At 39.8% G+C, this 19,913-nt stretch overlaps 1 long non-coding RNA gene across 1 annotated transcript; it reads left to right on the forward strand.

Moving 5' to 3' along the window:
* The first annotated feature begins 499 nt into the window (after positions 1-499).
* Positions 500-18,438, forward strand: LOC140845256 (uncharacterized). The gene is made up of 3 exons (XR_012124063.1): positions 500-616; positions 10,299-10,409; positions 18,382-18,438. It is a non-coding gene; the product is annotated as an uncharacterized lncRNA (long non-coding RNA).
* Positions 18,439-19,913: the final 1,475 nt, after the last annotated feature.

Raw genomic sequence — 19,913 nt, forward strand, 5'->3', positions numbered from 1 at the left:
ACTTTTGACAGCCTGCATTAACCCATTTCAGGTCGAAGAAAAGTACAACTTCAGAGACATTTCTCCCCGCAGTATCTAAAAAATTAGGGCCCAGGTAGTCAGTCCAGGTGGGGGTCGTTAAAGCTCGGGACCGTGGGGAGAGGCGCCAGGGAACAGGCCCCGTCGGGCCGTCTGGCCCAGGCAGAGGCACTAGGCAAACCCAAGAGAGGAGAAACAGCTTTGCAGAGGGGATGCTGCTTGGAAACACTCCAAGCTGTCCTGTTTTATAAGAACGACTCAGAAACGGTCACCACTACGGCAATGTCACTTCCAAGAAACAACACACACACTGCGCCGGGACCATCTCCCTTCCCCAGACGTCCCAGGGCCCCACTGTCTCTCCTTCCTCTCTCAAGGTCATCCTGGCGACTTCCGGGCTGCCCCGTGCTTTCCCAGCATGCACCACGCCTCCCCCTAGACGCCCCACTCGTTCCCAGCACGCCCTGCGGCCGCTCCAGCCGCAGGCTCCCGAGAGGCCTGGTGGTTCACAGCCCCGGGGCGGCCCTCGCAAACCCTGGAGTTGTCATCCCCCTAGTTCAGGAAGGGGGCTCGTGTGTGGCGAAAAGACTTCTTCCAGGTACGATTTCCACATGAATGCTTGGAAAATCTCCCTGGCTTCTTCCCACAGCATCTCATGTGACCTTCAACATCTCCAAAAACTGATGGTCGCAAGGCCTACCCGCCTGGGAACAAGTATTTCCCAAGTCAGTCACCTCCAGGTTAGACAGTCGAGGCAGAATAGCTGCTCGGGGTCAAACATCTCCTCATTCTTTTGCATAAATCTTCCCCTGTATAGTATCTGGGCTATTATTCATTGTCTAATTGCTTTGTTTCTCAGTAACTCAAGTCATATTCCGCAGAAGTGGGTTTTGCGATGTCTGAGGAGAGGGATGCAGAGGGAGTGTGAGGAAACTGGCCGCCACTTTATTTCAGTTACGGTGTTGAAGTGATTGCAGACGTTCCCCAATTGTATTGTTAATTTTATGAATGTCGGACATCATGAGACTGCTGTAGCATTTATAGAGTATTTTTATACGTTTGTTTACCAACTTGATCCTGGAAATAGGCCTATAGGTTGGTAAATTAAATGTGACCATCGTGCTCATTTTACAAAGGAAATTTCAATCAGTTAGCGATTAAGAGACTTGCTAAAGTCTACATCTAGTAAGTGCCAGAACTGAGGGCTCAAAACTTCCCACTTTATTACCCATGCTAAGGGAGTCCAAGAAAAAATAAAAAGCCCTTCACTTGTATTCATTTTGGTTCATTTTGGTTAACGTAAGTTATTTGTTAACATAATTGGTTAACAAATTCATTTGGTTAACATTTTAAAAAATTGAAACAACAAACTTAACAAAAAATAAAATCCCATCTTGCTTTACCCATCTGTCATCCATCCATCCATCCATCCATCCATCCATCCATCCATCCATCCATCCTTCTATCTAGATGATGTGGCCAACAGGCAGCTGGGAGGTCCTCTGGAAGTTTAAGGCGACCTTAGACCAATTGTCGTTCATAATTACCAAGATTACACTAGTAATTCTCACATCTCAGGCTCAGCCCCACCTGACCGCCTCCTCACACCCGGGACTCCTCAAGCCCAAGCCCATCGAGCTCCTAGGGTAATTTCTGTCTGACTTGGCTCACAGGCTGAACAAGAGAAGACATATTACCCAGGACAGGTAGTGGATTTCTCACAGGCCAAGAGGTCTGGCATACATGACATGGGCTAATGGGTTTTCCATCATCCTAGGTTTGATCAGTGTTGTTGATATTGTGCTTTCAATATCTCATAATGTTAGAAAAGTACATTCCTGGAACATTAGCTTAAATTATTTCTCCATTTTTGAAATAAAGGCTGAAGGTGTTTTTTCCAGAGTCTGAGAATTTATTTTACAGTAGTAGCCAGGTGTTTTCTAAGTGATCATGGCATAAAGATTTTGATAATAACAAAGGGAACAGAGGTGATGAAAAACATATGTTTCCTGCGTGGTATATCCTTGTCTGTACATTAAAGGTAACGTAGTTTAGTTGGAAAAAAGCTGAATGTAAGAAATTAAAGAAAATTTTAAAAACAAGCCCCAAATACTTCTTTAAAGAAAATATCATTCTTAAATACTTCTTGAATATTAAACATGATTTTCTCACACACTAAAATTATTTTAAGTATCCAATTAAACATAGATTGGTCAGGAAAATATATGGTCCTGTTTCTAGGGATTTGGTTGAAGAATTAATGCTGAAATACAATGAAATAAACTCAGATTTATGATAGCAGAGATAGTATCTATTCTGAACTATATTTATCTAATATAGATTGTGTTTTTTTGTTTCCAAAGAGTGTCATTTGGTAAAAACTACAAGCTCCTTAGTGAAGAGCTGAAAAGTAATTTATATATAAATACTTTTATTTCAAGCCTTTCCATTGTAATTTTTATCTGTGGGAACAAATAAAAGGCTTTCATAAAATGTGAGACTTCATACCACATCTTTTCTATTTAAGCCTTTTGCGTCCTTTAGAAATGCCAACCGCTAAAAGCCAAGTCTGATTGCTAAGTCAATATTAAGATAGAATCCAACTATGGTTTGTTTCTCTGCTGGATTTTTATTTTTCTTGTTACTTCTTTCATTCTGTACACAAATACAATGCTTTGATATTTTAAAGCTGTTAAATAACAGAGAAGGGAAATTTCTATAATGGGATTTCTGGTTATTTTATATGTATGAAAGCTACTTTGCTTGTTATATATAGAAAAATGTACGGAGCTTAAAAATACCAAGATATTGTCTGTTATGAAATTTAAAATAATACACCTGATGGTAACTTATTTTTTGTCCTCAGGGAGAAATATCAGAGGCTACTTTCCACCCTGAGGACAGGAAAAAGTTATTTTATGACAGGTGATTTTTTTTTAAACACAGTAGACCTGTGCTAAAATACTGTCAGCGCTATATGTCTTAAGACTACCTTCTGAGTAAAGGAGGTCTTCTGGGACCCAAGACTATAAGCTCTCTTAGATAGAGTCCAAGGTGAACCGTCCTTTTTTCAAAATTCATTTGTGCAGTAGAGTGTTAAAGGTTAGCTTTGGGTGTATCCACATTGTCATAATTTTCACATATATTAACATTTACATTTCTCTAGAAAGATTGTGGGAAGACCTTTTTATGCTAGTGAAACTGTACAATATAGAAAAGACAATTGTAGGGAGAGAAATGACAGCCTTGCTCAAGCAGGAAGAATAACACAATTGTAAATTCTAGGGCTCCAGAGTCAGTGGGCAGGGCTGAAGTTGGAGCTATAGCAGGTTCTAGCTCTGTTAGGTCTCACTGTACAATAGAGACTATCATAGTACATACCCTATAGTGGTATGAGGATTAAGTAAGTAATGTGTCTGGCATGTAGTAAGCATTCAATAAATATTTGGTCGTACTACTAGTCTGGGAATTTAAGCTACTTATCCATTGCCTTTAGAGACAGAATGAATGATGAGCTAAAAACGGGCTGGATGGTTATGTTTGAAGGTTTCTTCCAGAGTCTAAACCCATGTGGCCTCAACGCATTTGCCTTGTCACACTACCCATGAGGTGAACCCCTAACTGTCTAACCTATACACCCTGTCAGTGTGCTCTTGTCCTGCTATTCGTATGGGCTTCCTGTTCCCTCCTCCAAACTCCCCTCCCTTCTAAAATCTCCCCTCTCTGCCGGTTAGAAGACCCGATCCATGAGGAATGAATTCTGCTACATGCTCACCTGCTTCTAAATGTTACGGTCTAGGCTAACCCAGATCTGGCTCACTACGGGGGGCACTGCATCCTGGAAGCCCGTTCAGGGGGCTGCTGGGCGTCATCCTCCTCCTCTGTGTCTCTCCTCTGCGCCACCGCCAGACCCCTTCTCTGCCCCCTGCTTTAGGCACCTCAGCCACCTACTATCAGGGCAGTGTTGGGGATGATAGTGATACGTAATTGATAGTGTAGGGGTTAAATGGGACAATATGTGTAAAATACTTAGCATAATGCTGAGAATATATTAAAACTCAGTGAATTTGTTGATTTTTATTCTGAGGCCTACCTGCCTCTCCCAAGAGAATGTGTCACCATCCAAAATAACCCCACCTACGCAATCATACTTTCAGCTTATTCCTGACTAGTATCTTCTGTCTGTGCTAGTCCACTGACTTCTCGTACCCCCTCCCTGCCCCCGAGCCCCAGTCTGTCATACACACCTGTTCACTGTTCCCTGATCCCACTTCCCTCTCTGAGCTTAGATTCTACTCTGCCTCGTTAGAAATTTTCTTGTTGATATTATAAACTCCCTTGCTTTGTCATCTTTCACAACTATCTGTCAGATTCCCAAACCTAGCGGAGCCCGACTGTTCACTTTGTCTTCAGCTGCGCTCAGGTTGCTGGGAAAACCATACTGCTGAGTAGATTTATATTACTATAAAGTCATTGTCACCAACTTCAACTGGGCTCTCAACATTTTCTGTCACTTCCTACTGTGTTCTCTTAGTCACATCTATATCCCATCTCCACTGGGGTTATATCAGGTCTTTTCTGATTTCTTTAAAATACATGCCCTCCCCTTTCCCTTCCGCCGCTGCCCCACTCTCAGTAAATAACCTTGCATCCCACTGCACAGTAAAACTAGGAAAGGGGACACTCCTGGTATTTAAGCCTATTAACCCATTGTTTCCTCATTTTCTCGCGTTCCCATCTGTCTTCTTGAGCTTCCTTACACGTGATCCATCAATGGTTTTGCCTCCTTTCTCTTTTCATGACTTCTGCCTTGATACTGCCCCGTTAGCATTGACCGTGCTTCTATTTCCTCTTCAAAAACCCACCTCGCTTGACTCTGCCTCTCCTGGTTTGTCTTCTCTTCTTCCCTTCGTATCTAAACTTTTTGAAAGAGATAACCATTCTCTGCCAGTTCTCTCAAGTTCCACTCACTGCTCAGCCCACTACAATATGATTTTGGACCCCGGCACTCTGTGAGAACCGCTCTCACCAGTGTCTCCATATGCCTAAAGTCAATAAAAATTCATAGTTTGCTTGACCTTTTCACTGCTTTTGAAATGACTGACCACTACCTCCTTCTGAAAGGCCCTGTGCTCTTAGCCTCTATTACCATTTTTCTGCGCTTCCTTCCTGCCATTCTTTTCACTACTTCTTAGATTCTCTTGCCAGCATCTCTTCCTCTGTTCATTCTTTAAATAGGGCCTGTGTTCTACGCCCTCTTGTCAACTCATATTACATGATTTCCTTTACAGTCTTGTCTCCTCAGGTCACCTTTGTAAAGCAATGGCTCCCAAATCTATATCTAGAGCCTAAGGGCCCCCCTGAGCTAGGCTTGAATCTCTGACTACTTTTTAGGCACCTCCTCTTGGATGTCCCACAGTCCAAACTCAACATCCTAAACCTGAACTCATGATCTTCATGAGCACATCACAACCTGTTCCTCTACAGTGTTCTTTTGGTGACACCCCCAGATACCCAGTCAGCCAAGCCAGAAACCTAGGAATTATCCTTGACTTCTCCCTCACTTTGTACATCCAACTGACAAATCAAGTCTTGTATCTTTTACCTCCAAAATACCCCAAATCCATTGTTTTGCTTATCCATACTTTTACCATGTTGATCCAGCCACTATCCTCTCTAACCTGGGTTGTTTCAACGGCCTCCTTCTGAAGTGTTATTTGACTCAAGTATTGTTCCCTCTCAGTTCAGAAAGAGTGCTTTTAAATATACAAATTTGATTGTCATGACATGCTTTAAATCCTTTAATGGTATATTAGGTGGGGTTCATCCAGAGAATCAGAACTAGGAGGAGATATTACTAAAAGATTCAGGGCAAGGAATTGGTTTACACTGGCTGAGGCTGGCCCGGTGAAGTTAAACTCCACAGGGCAGGCTGTCAGCAAGGGCAGGCTGGAATTATCAGGCATGGGCTGAAGTTGTTGTCCATGGGCAGAATTTCTTCTTCAGAGAAGCTTTGATTTTTGCTTTTAAGGCCTTTCAACTGATTAAGTCAAACCCAACCAGATTATCTAGGATAATCTTCTTTACTTAGTCAATTGATTATGAACGTTAATCACATTTACAAAATACCTTCATAGGAATGCCTAGATTAGTGGTTGACTAACTGGGGACTATTAGCCTAGCCAAGTTGACACATCAAAAAAAGCATCACAAATGGCTTCTTACACCTTTCCAATAAAGCCCATACTTCTTTTGGGGGATGGTAGGGGAGGGCTTTCATTTCTTTTTTTTTAAAGTATCATTGATATGCAATCATGGTTTCAAATACACAAGACAGTGGTTCCATGTTCACCCATATTATCAAGTCCTCACTCTGTCCGTTGCGGTCACTGTCTATCAACGTAGCAAGATGTTAGAGTCATTAATTGTAATCTCTGCGCTTTACTACTGTCCTTGTGACCTACCTATACTGTGATTGAGAATGATTGTGCCCCTTAATCTCCTTTTCCCTTCCTTCCTTCCCCCATCCCTCTGCTTTGGTAACTACTAGGACCTTCTTGGTGTCTGAATCTACTGCCATTTTATTCCTTCTGTTTTGCTTTGTTTTTATATTCCACAAATGAGTGAAATCATTTGGTACTTGTCTTTCTCCACCTGGCTTATTTCACTGAGCATAATACCCTCTAGATCCACCCATGTTGTTGCAAATGGCAGGATTTCCTTTCTTTTTATTAAAGAACATACTTCTTTAAGTGGCTGCTTGTACAGTGGTCCCTTCTTATCTGCAGTTTTACTTTCCGTGCCATCAGCCACAGTCTGGAAGCACATGATCCTTCTGACAGAAGGTCACCTAATGCTACATCACAGCACCGGCATCGTTCACCTCACTTCCTCTTGTCATGTGAGCATTTTATCATCCACATCATCAGAGGGCGAGTGAGTACCGTACAGTGAGATATTTTGAGAGCAAAGAGAGATCACATTCACATAACTTTTATTACAGTATATTGCAGTTATATTGTTCTATTTTATTTTTCATTATTGTTTATCTCTTACTGTGACTAATTTACAACCTAAACTTTGTCATAGGGGAAAAAACCCCAGGAATTCACTGGGGGTTCTTGGAGTGGATCTCCCGTGGTTAAGGGGGAGCTACCATAATGTCTGTACAGCCTGGCATTCATTTTTTTGGTCAGACCTGGTCTCGCATCCTTCTCTCACTTGCACTCTAGGCTTTAGTAAGATTGAAATCCCTTCGTTTCCAGAATGTGCCTGTTGTCTTCCTAGAATGCTCTTTCTCTCTTATTGCCTACCTAGCTAACTCAGCTCATCCATTCCTTAAAGAGCCTTTCCTCACCTTTAATCAGAGTTACATCTTGTTAAAAACTCCCCTAATATCCTGTATTTCTTTTATCATAACAGTCATCACATTTGACTGTGATTTGTTTACTGTCTGTCTGCCGTACTATATAGTAAGATATGTCTTATCAGTGTATTCCAATAATTTAATATAATGCCTAACATATTAGGTGTGTAAATATTTCTTAAATAACTAGAAGAATGAATAAGTGTGGTTTTATTATTTTCTTAGAAGTCTGGTTAAATTTGTGAATGTGAGATATGAATACTTAATTAGAAGTATAAAATGTATTCCAAACCAAATGTGTCTAACTTTGATTTTTCACTGTTGTGGGTCATCCAGATACCTTCTATTAGAATAGATAATAGAATGGTAGCTTTTAGAAGTTCTTCATTTTCTAAGTACATATTGCCTTATAGAAGACATGAGTTACTCATTTGTTCATTTATTAAATACTTATTGAGTGCCTTCCTGCCACCGTTACAGTTGTAGGGATACAGTGGTGACCGAGGGAGGCCAGGTGAGCAGGGTGCCTGTTTGCACAGGGCTTACCTGGGAAGTGGAGACAAAAGACAGACAGTAACCAAGTAATCAATAAACCAATGAGGTAATTTCAGACAGTAATAAAGAAAATAATAATAGAAGTCGAGTGATATGATAGTGACCAGGTCACTGTTAGGGTCTAGGACTCCGGGGTTTCCCAGAGAACAAGACACACGGACACGGAGATAAAAATCCAAGCAAAGTCTTTATTCAGCCAGCAAGCTGGGGTCAACAGCACCTCCGCTGACATGCAGGCCGAGTCTGAGCTGCCGACCCCGAAGCAACTTTGGGTACTGATTATATAGGATCTTCACAGCCGTTACACCAAAGCCCGCGCAGTTCTACAACTAATAGGTTTAAAACACACTCTATATTGTAACCAATGGGAAACATTGTAACCTTTTTAGGGAACGCGCCAGTTGCCTGCCTGATTCAATTGTTATCTTTTGCTTACCCAAGCATGTCTATGTGATTTATCACGGGTTACATCCCCAGGCGTTCCCAGGTTGTTGCCCACTTCTAGTTATCTAACTTAGGGTAGGCGCATTTCTCAGAAGCCTCGGGTAATTTACACAAGAAAAGACTGGGTGGCTCTCGCTCTAGGCAGTCAGGTTAAGTGTCATTAGTTCTTTTTCCTGACTCTTGATGCTCTCTGCACTCCGTTACAGTCACCAAGGTGGGCTTGAAGTCAAGAGGTTAGGGAAAGCCTCATTTTATCCATCAATAAAAGGAAGATACTGAAACTGTTAAGAAAATACATTTCCCATCAAAAACAGTATGTGCATATTATGTGTATTAACTTATCCAGTAGTATTCAAAGTAACTTCTCTTTTTAGATAACAGAAACTGAGGCTCAGGGAATTCTGTAAATTGCCAGGGGCCACATACAACTCCTAGGTGGCAGAGTTGGGCCTGTTAATCTGAAGCCCGTACTCTCTCCACTGTATCGTACTGCCACTCAGAAAGAAGGCGTCTTGAGAAAAAGGACTTTTTGTGTCACTGTTAGGCTTATGCAACTTTTATAGTATTTTTTGAGGATTTTTTAAAGCCTGTTTTCTCTATCATCAATAGTAATACACCATGCACAGTATTTATATGCTATTTCCTGATTTTCAAGGCATTTTTATTTTCATTGTCTCACAATTTTGTGACGACTAAGAGAGAATGTATACACCATCTGAAAGCTGAGAACACAGAAATATGAAAGTTCAGTGATTTTTGCCTTGATTACAGAGCTATGTAATGGTGGAAATAGACTGGAGTCAGTTGTCTTGAGTTTTAGTCTGGTATATTTTCCAGGATGCCTATGAAAAACCTGTTTATTTTCTTTTTTTAAGTACTGTTTAAGAGTATAAGTCCAAAGAAAACCTAAGAATTAATTTCAGTTTCTCAGACAAGATGCCACAGATTTATTCATTCGTACTGGTAACTTCATTGCTAAGAAATTAAAAAGAAAAGAGAGTGACAGAGAATAAGATAAAAAAATGTTATTTGTCTCATTAAATAATTCTAATCTTTTTTTCTAATTTTATGCAAGATGAAAAAAGGATATCCAATTGCAAAGTCCTGAAATACAAATATGTGATAACATAATTGTTTGCAGCCTATGAAAAAGCCCTTTTTTTTGTTGTGTTATCCTTAATGGTTTATATGTTCTGCTTCAGAGTTATCAAGGAAGTGATAAAATGGGGAAATAACTTTTTCGTAGTAATCTTTCAATGCATTGCCGAAAGAAAATGTATTCCCTTGTCCTCCAAAAGTCCGCTGGGTCTTCTCAGCTTTGCAAAATGATGAATGAATGCCTTGTTCATTTTTATTGCTTAAGTCATTCTTATTATGCCAGTAATTCAAGGATTATGTTTTAATTGTTCTTGAGAGATGAAAACACTTTCTTGCTGATGAATAAACACTGCCACTTTTTAAATAATTGTATGCAAAATGTCTTTAAAGCCATTATGAAAGCTTTGCAAGAGCATTAGGAAGCCGTTTTTGAGAGGCCACTTTTTTTCTCTACCTTTTCTTTCATGCTAAGCAGTCCAATTGAAAGGCCTTTCAGAGTTAACTTGTTTAAGCAATACCAGTGTTTTAGTGTAATGAATAACTTTTTATAGAAGACAATCACACACAATTCAACACTCCGGTGTTTCTGTTTCGGTGCACCACCAGTGTGGGGATTCAGTGGTAGAATCTCTTTCTTTGAGAAAAGCTGAAGCAATCAAAACCCTGATTAACCTCTGATATTCACGTGGTGCTCTTGATCTTGAGGACTGCAGCGGTAACAAAGCGTTAATGGCAGCCATATGCTCAGGGTATTGTGGGTACGGGTGACCTAGATGTGAACTTGGGGGTGACTGATGCTAACTGCTATTTGTTTCAGGTTTGGTGTGGAGATTACTGGTGAAGAGTCTGAGTTACTACTTGACAGAATCCCCCTTGATGAAGATGGAAATGTCAGATACCTCCAGTTCATGGCCGTGTTTGATTCTCGGTACTCCTTTTTTTTTTTTTTTACATTTTCTCATTCCTTAGTAGTTTTCTGTTCTTGTTTTTAATACAGAGAATGGACTCCTAAAAGAATTAGGCTTATTTAAAACTTTTCTTTATTGATTTGTATCTCATTTATTAATATTTCATGACAAAATTTTTCAAAATAGCAATGTTAACAAAAAAGTAGAATCTTTTAATGTTGATCCATGGCAGTTCATTTAAAAATATTTTTCATCTCAAGATCTGAGAAATGGACATGAGAAGGCATAGTGTGATTGAACGACAAAGGAAAGGAGTATGAACTGTGTTTACAGAGTTGGGAAGAGAATTGCTGTAAGAAGAATGTCAGGCTCCGGAGATAACCTTTGCCAAATTGCACTAAACACGCTCCCCTGTACGCCCACCTTTACTCCCTTACTTACGTCCCTCATACTCTCCATGAAAGAAATTTCTCATCTGCCTTCCAGTGGGTGCAGCCTGGACAGCAGAGTACGTGGCTACTGCCAGTGGTCATGGTAAAGTCAGAGCAAGAATGCTTTCTGACATATTCCCAATCCATATTTCTCTATCCTGGAACCCGAATTTTTGCTCTTTTCTAAAATCTTTCTTCGGATATTATAGAGTAGTTCAAGGCTTAAGTATTTAAAATTCTGATCATTATTGACCATTTTATTCCTCAAATACCTTAAGGGTTATTACAACCCCAGGTATCTGATGTTCTTGGCTGAGATCACTGAAAGGTGGGCTCTTTCTTCCTAAAGATACTTGTTCTCTCCAGAGCGATTTCAGGAAATAACATCTTCATCCCATACATCTTCTGCATTGTTCCCAAAATCTCATGACCACTCTGTAACCATGAAACACACCCATCATTTCCTGTTCTTGATAGAAGGGTACACAATTGTCACCCTGATTTGATTCGAAGGGCGTGATGAAACCCTCCAAAATTATTTTCTATCACACCTACCAGAGAGCCTGAAACTCACTGTAAAATGGGCCCAGTTCTTTGAGTCAGAAGGTACTGACCCACAGAAGCAGCTGTTCAGATGCTAATATCTCTGAGAGGGTAATACTCTAATTTGTCCATCATTAATGCTTAGTTTAGCATTTCCCAAAGCGAATCCCAAAGAGGAACACTAATTTCCTAGGCTGGTCAAAGCTCTCACCCTTAAAAAGATTCCAATAGCCAAATAAGTTTGGGAAAGTTACTAAATAAAGTTTTATTATATAAGGTTAAATGGTTTCCTTTCCTGAGAGACCTCACATAACCTTCAGTAGTGCTAGTGTGTGTCATGAGTCTCTGAGAAAGAAGAAACAGATCCTAAGACAAGGAGTTTGTTTCAAAGATGAACCCAGGAAATACTGGTAAGGTATCAAGGAAGTGAGACGGGGAAAGGAAGAAAGCCAATATAGGATGCATTAATGAGCAAATTATTGGTGTGGGGGCATCTGGGGCTCCCTCCTGCTGAAGGCCTCTGAGTTGTGCCACTTGAGGACAAGGAAGCTGGAGTAGATGTATCCGTCAGCTCCTACCTGCCATTGATTGAGGGCTTCTTGTGGCAGCATAAATACCCTGGCTTTGCACAGAGGCTGGCAGAGCACGATCCCAGTCGGAGAATGTCCTCCGGCTAAGTCCCAGGTGCTTGCAGGAAGCTCTCCACATAAAAGGGACCCAGGAGGATTGAGGATTGAGGAGATACACTAAGAGGCCTTATCTAAAGGTGGGTACCCACTACAGTGGGATTTAGTCTATAGCATTTCCCAAATTTATTTGACCTCCTTTCATGTAACATCTTAGAGGCTAGTGTTCTACAGAACATAATTTAGGAATGCTACTTTAGATAAATTAATCTGCTAAGTAGTTTTTACCTTAGAAAGTCAAGATCAGGTACATGAGAGAATGAAGTGAAGGGAAAGAGAAAGATCTTAAGATACGGAGCAGGGTGCTGCGTGGGGAAAGTCCTGAACACCCAGAGGGCAGCTGGGGCACCGAGGCTGAAGCACTGGTGCCAAAGGAATGGTGCAAGGTGGCGAGAGAGAGTGTACCCGACACAGAGGGGATGTGAGCCTCGCCTGGGCCCTTGAATTTTAGGTGGATAAGTGTTAATGGAGGGAAACGGCTCTCTTAATTCTTTATATTCTTGATTTAAGATACCAAGTACCAGACTGTAACTTCATTGTTAATATTGACAAATGCTCCTATTTGTCTGATATTTGACATCCCTTATCTCATTATGATTCCCACTTTGCATGTGAGAACATGGGTGTATAGAAGGATTAAGCGGTTTGCTCAGATTACATAAACCAGTGAGAGGACACTGCCAGTTGAACCCCAGTCCATCTGATTTGAAAGTCCACAGGCTTCCCACTCTTCCACATTGCATCTCTGAATTATACAACAAGAGTAGTTCCATTTAGCGCTTGCTTTTAATGTGCCCTACATCATGCTAAGAGCTTTACATGCCTTTTTTCATTTAATGGTAAAGACTGTTTTTCTAAATTCTGCTTAAATTCACTGATTGATTGCTAACTGTCCACCTCATCTGCCAGAAAGGATAATTGTATTTACCGCTTGGTGGTCCGTAAGACAGTGTGCATCCTTTGGGGTGAAGAACCCCGTATTAATTTCCTGGAGCTGCCCTAACAAAGTACCACAAACTAGGTGACTTAAAACAACCGAAATTTATTCTCTCACAGTTCTGAAGCCCAGAAGTCTGAGCCCAGGGTGTCAGCAGGGCCACACCTTGCCTCTCCTGAGCTGTGCTGGGGACTGCCAGCCCGTGGCATTCCTCGGCCTGCAGCCGCATCGCCAGCCTCTGCCTCCTTGTCACATGACGTCCGCCCTGTCACACGACATTCTCCTATGTCTGTTAATGTCCAAATTTTCTTCTTATAAGGACACTAGTCATATTGGACTAAGGGCCAGCCCTATTCCAGTATAACCTCATCTTAACTAATTATATCTCCGACTACCCTATTTATTTCCAAAGGCCCATTCTGAGGTGCTGGGGGATAAGAAATTTAACGTATTTTTTGGGGGTACAAATTCAGCACATAACAAATGCTGTTACGGACTTAATATATTTGATCTCTTACAAATTTCATTGGAGGGGAGGGTACAAATAAGAGTTAGTGCCTGTGAGTTCTCTGACAACATTTAATGCCCACTACTTGTCTGGCACTAAATATTAACTCATTTTGTTCCTACAACAAACCTATTAAATATTTTACATGTAAGAAGCATGGGGCACAGAAAGTAAGTCACCCATTGTCAGTAAGTAGGAGCAATTATATCTTCATTGGACAGAAAGGTTACATGTGGCTATTGAGCCCATGAAATAAAAGATTCAAAATTTCTAGGGAAATCATGTTTTCCTGCCACTTCTTATATTTTTAGGCCCAAATTGAAATGTTATGTAAGTGTAAAATATCAGATTTCTAAGACTTAATATTAAAAAAAGTATGTTAAAATAGGTCATTAATGATTTTTGTATTGATTAAATGTTGAATGATAATATTTTGGATATATTGGTTACAAAATTAATTTTACCTTTAAAAATGTTTTTTTAATATACTATAAGAAAAATTTTGATTACTTCCATGGCTTTCACTTCCTGTTAGACGGTGCTGAATTAGACAGCAGATCTTCTAACAGAGTAAGCAGCATAATGGAAGGATGAGATTATTTTAGTCAATGTCTGACCCCAGGTATTTCTGTTCTTGGAGTCTCTGTGCCTTAGTTTCTCTATCTGTAAAATGTGATAGAAAAAGCGGAGTTTCCTCCTATGTTGAATTTAAATACCAAATTGAGCAGAAGTAATTATGAAACATTTACCCAATATTTATGGAAGACTAGACAATTATCTGGTAAAACAGGAATAATACAAATAGCTAATCTCAATTAGGTATGTATTTGAAGTATTTCCTTACTTTCTTTAAGCAAATTGATATGCAACTTTGAACTCCAGATACTCAAAATATTTCCAGGGTGTGGAGGTTCACTGTCATTTCTGGCTTTATAATTTTATTTCTGTAACGATAATTTCATATAAGTCCATGACACGGCAAGGGCAGGTATTGTTGCCTCTGTTTTATAGATTTTAAAGACTTAGGTTAAGATGCAAGGCTGGTACTCTTGGCCAATACTTTTCTCATCATGATTTCCAGATAATGAACATTATACCTAAGTTGTAGATGTGGTAGTGTTCAGCTATGAGTCCCCTCAGGGATGGAAGAGAGAAATAGGTAAATGAGATGAGCTCAAAGCTTTTGTGCTTCTATTTGTCAGGATGTGTTAATATGGGTAGCCAGTTGTGACACAAACCAAAATCCCAAAACTTTCACACTGGAGTTTGCTGTGACTGTGAGGTCGCCACGACAGCCCCGTCATGTGAACAAGTTCCTGAACTGTGACTGCTTAGAAAGGATAAGAGGTTCAGACATGCCAAGAAATCCATGTTTTGGGCCACTTACTGTTCTTATATTTTTTAATTAGAAAAGCGGTTCTTACTGTAAATATTCAAATATTATAGAACTGTATATAAAGTCAGAAGAAGAGATGGAGGTGCCCTCATCATATTTCTCCAAATCCAGCCTCAGAAATAATCAGTTGATTATTATATACATATGTATTTGTTGTTTGTCCTTTATAGCCCCAAATTGGTTAGATGCATGTATCTCATTTCATTAAAAAATGGGAGTTCTACTGAAGTTACATGTAATTCAAAAATAATTTTTTCTGCAAAGATTAAAGAAAAATTGATTTAGAACAATGATATTCTCCAAAGGTCATTGGTAGAAAAATCATTTTTTCGTATCACAACTTCATTGTGTGTTGAGCATGGCTTATTAAGTGGTTTAAAAAGCTTATGTGGTCTCATGAATATGGGAGAATGTCCATAAAATTATAGTAACTGTTGGTTTTGTTGAGATTTGTTTTGAATGGCAGAGAAATGGCATTACTTTCAAACATTAGTAATCTATGGAAAAGAAATAATTAGGTCAAGGTGGTGCATTGTTTCTTTATCATCATTAATCCATTTACCACAAGGCTTATGAAGTGTAGATGAAGACATGTTTATCCCACATATGTAATTAGATAAAAACCATAAACATATTTTGTCTTTATAAGAGTCAGTTTCCTTATATTAAGGGGAATTGTCTATGAGTAAATTAGGTTTGACGCTCAGGGGAGTCCCATAGTGAGCCTTAAGATTTTCTGTGCTAGAGTCAGAAAGAATATTTGAATCATATCAAGTGGGGAAACCTCTGATATCTCAGTATCAATAATTAAGGAGATTTTGAAAACTTATTGACAAATTCTCTGATTCTGAACATGTTATCTGAGAGCAAGAGAGCAGTATTTGCAAGTCAAATGATAGAGGAATCTATTGTCAGACAATTAAAACATCTTCACTGAGACCTACCGAACTAACCTTTGTGTGGTCTTGTTCTCAGATGGAAATGGTTCCTAGAGACAGTTGACAGCATGAATTTTGAGACAACACTAAATGTGTGTGGGAACTTGCAAAAAAAAAGAAAAACTAAAAAAAAAAAAAAAAGATTTGGATCAGGGTTTTCTTTGCCACTTTTTTACCGCGTTGGGGTGGGAGTGGGCGCCAGGGCCAGGGTTGGGGGAGGCTCCGGAGGGAAAGGTGCCATTAGAGATGCTGGTAAAAGTTAGTCCTAGTCAAGCCTGGGGTGAACAATGACACAGTGTTGTTGGGGGCTGCCTCCATGACTTAGATATTCTTCCCATGTCAGTATAATCACTACTGGGAGGTAGCTCGATTAAGGATTACCATATCATTAATAGTATCCATGACTTTTGTTCAAAGGCTACTTGTGCAATGTTGCCTTGTGGATGAAGCGCCGTAATCCTCTGAACCGCAGCTGTAGAGAGGGAGGCTCCTTAGAGCCGCCCACACTGACTTCCCTGTCCTCTCCGATCAGTTCTAAAAAACAGACAGAAACAACAGTCAACTCAAAGCCAGAATAAAGAAACATCCATTCTACATTTCCACATTCATCCCCAAGCTTCAATCCTGGCCTGTGTCTCCCATTCATCTCTTCTCTAACATCCAGATCACCACTCGGATGGTGGCCAGATTAAAGGGGAACAATGCAGTTTTAAATGTAAAGTTTGCATCTGATTTTTTTCTTTGCATGAGAAAAAGCACATTGATTCTATGTGTCTGCCTAATGCTTAGCCTGTAGTTTGTCAGGTCTTTCTTATTTTTTTTGGCAACCTGAGGCGTGCCTGTGTCTCTAGGGTTTCTCAGCACATTGGGTGAAGAGACTTAACTTTGAAATTTGTATTTGAGTAGAAAATTATAAACATAATAAATGGGGTTTTACTTTATTAATATTTCTGCTGAGAAGCTTCTACTTCCAGTAGGTCTGAATACTGAGAGAAATCTAAAACTTCAGCAGTAGCTTGAAACCCAAGCAAATGCACCAGGATATTGGGGATTGGGCAGGAGAAAATAACTGAGTGAATCACAGTCGATAAAACTCCCAGTAGTAGAAGACAGGAAAGAGTGAATGTAACCTTTAGCATTTCTTCATTTCATAAAGATTACCCTCTCACAAAAGGAAAAGGAAAAGGAAAAAACTCTTATTTATTTGGCATAGAAAAACAAAGTAAAATGAAGCCAAGTTAAATTTCTTGTTTAATACTGTAGTAATCACAGTTTTTTCCCAAACTGAAATGGTTTACTCACAAACCATTATTTTAAAGAGTTTTAATCTTATGTTTTCTTCTCATTGCCCCATTTAAAATTCATTGGGACATTATTTTTATAAAAGTAAAACAAGTCATTTATCCTAAGTTGTTTTTCAGAGGAATCTTTAAAAATGTTTGGGCTATTGACTTTTGATGAAAATGTCTTAATCCTCTCTGGTCACCAAAAGACTTGTATTTTTCTGAAGTATATGGGAAAATTTACTTTTTTGTACTTTGTTTAACGGTAACACACTCTTTTCCCATCTCTCCTTTTTTCTCTGGCATTGACATCTGAACTATTCCATAATTCTAATGTCATTGGCATCTCTTCCCTTTAAGAGGCATTTATGGCTTTTATTGGGATGGAAATGACATAAGCCTTGCTACCTGAAACAATAAATGTAGGAACTTTGACGTCTTGGACAGGAATCGTTCAGGCACTTCCATAGGCCAAGAGTTTCCATTCAACAAACGTAAACATATTTGTCAAGGAAGATTGGACAATACTCATCAAAGACTTTCATTTATATCTTTACATCACTATATTCTTGAGGGATATTGTTCATGTATAATGCTGCCTGATCTTATATGTAGTATTTGAGGAACAGAAGACCTGGGAGATTGTCCTCCCAACTATGGAAAACAGGCTAGTTCTGACCTTTGGGCAAAGTACTACCCAATTCTGGTAGGTTTCTAAGGCACAGACCACCATTCATCGCCCTTCCCATCCACCTTCCAGAATCTGTCTTTGTTGAGTGACAAGGGTACGAATGAGTAAACATTCTGCACTTAGAGTTATTTTTAAAAGGCACATTATTTCTAACATAGATCACAAGTATCCAAGATTTTCAAAAAATGATATAAAATATTAGGAAAGCGCTTAAGGTGAAGGTAAAAATTATCTGGGAGAAGAAAAGTTGAGCAGTCTCCCCAGTGGAGGTATTAACATATGCAAATATTATTGTATTAAAATGTGGTGTCCATTTCTGTGACTGTAAGTCACACCTCAACTCAGTGTTTCACTCACTAAATGTTATAAAGAAGTTCACAGATTAGGCAGTTGTTGTTGTTTTTTAAGTAAGAGGGAAATTTTGTAAAATTGCACTCTGTTAAATACGACACTTGTTGGCAATACGAAGAGTTGATGCTCAGTGGTAAGGGTTTACTCATTCTTCATTCCTGACGTTCCTTGCCTTGTTGAGGGGGTGTCACAGCAACATTCTCAACCTCCTTATTTTCTCATCCCCAGAAATAGAAGAGTGACTTTTCAGATTTGAGTTGTGGAAGAGCCACTGCCTGCCAGGGGTATGTATTTTAGATTGCTCCTCCATGCCGGAAGTCTCATAGGAATCTGCCCTGATCGGGGGAGAGCTGCCATGTTTAGCACTGTCTGTGGTTAGGTATAAATCGGGTACAATATTAGAAAGATCATTGTTACCATGCAAATGAGCCACATTAGCTGAGTTCTATCAATAATAAAACTAATCCGTGTAGTCCTCCTTTATCTCTCAGTGAGTTCCAGACTTAGGTGATAAAAGCAGAGGTGTTATTTATTGAGCTCCTTTAAGCAACAGTATCTATGGCTTAGGTACATTAGGGGTTTTAAAATGTGGTCTGAGGACCTTTGGGATTCCTTGAGACCCTTTTATAGGCCTGTGGGGTCAAAACTATTTTCATACTCATACTTAGATATTCTCTGCCTTGTTCACCCTCATACTGACAAGTGTAGAGGGGAATTTTCAGAGGCTTACATGTGTGATGACATCATTGCTCTGATGGCTGAGGAAAGTGTGCTTGTGTATTCCTGTGTTTTTAAAAATTTATCAGTTTTAATATTGATAAATACTGGTAACTAAAATGAATGTTTGCATTCTGGACTTCTCAGTAAATCATTACATGTAAGTAATGTGTGTGTGTGTGTGTGTGTGTGTGTATAATATCACATAAATCAAGGCTCTTTGGGTCCTCACAAATTTTAAGAGTGTAATGGGGTTCTTAGATGAAAAGTTTGAAAACTGCCACCCTAAACCTTAATGGGAAGAGAACTGCTCTTGCCTAAAGCTAGAAGCTTCTGGATATTATCGAAATGTGAAAGAGTTCTCTCAGGAGATAGCTTGCTTCATTCAAATAGGAAAATTTCAGGATTAGGAGCTCTGTGATCTTGGACATCTCCATTTACCCAACTGAAAAATGGAATGGATGAATTCATAAGCCAGTATCCTTTGTGGGTCTTCTGTGTGCTGGGCACTGCTTGCCAGGCAATGGGGGTGCGAACATGAGTATGCTAGCTAGCTCACAGTCAGATGAGGAACAAGCCATGAAGAGACAAGGGTAATAGAGAATGGCAGTGTCCATGGGTACAGCAGAACCTGTTGGATTTTCCCAGAGGAGGACGCCGCCCCAATTCACTCACGAAAGGCATCTCTTGATGCAACAAGCAAGAGGAATTTATTCAGGAACCAGCTAGCTGGGGTCCAAGCATCAGCCCAACACAGTGGGTCTCAACAAGGACCCTGAGCACACAAAGCCAGAAGGTTTTATAGCATTTTCAAAGGGGGCAACATTTTCCACAATCACAATACAGTGTTTTTTCATAGACACATAAATCTTTGCCTGGGGCCACATCCTGGGGTCTGGTTAGATAAGATTACCTTCGGAATGTTTAGGGTGGTTCTAGCAAGATAAGCTTGGTGTGTATGATTAACTGATTTGAGGTCAGCTAATTAAAGGTCACTACATTTAACACTGGCTGACTAACTTGTTTTTCAAGATTCTAATAAT

This window comes from Manis javanica, chromosome 12, assembly GCF_040802235.1.
Source record: "Manis javanica isolate MJ-LG chromosome 12, MJ_LKY, whole genome shotgun sequence".
Classification (NCBI taxonomy): domain Eukaryota; kingdom Metazoa; phylum Chordata; class Mammalia; order Pholidota; family Manidae; genus Manis; species Manis javanica.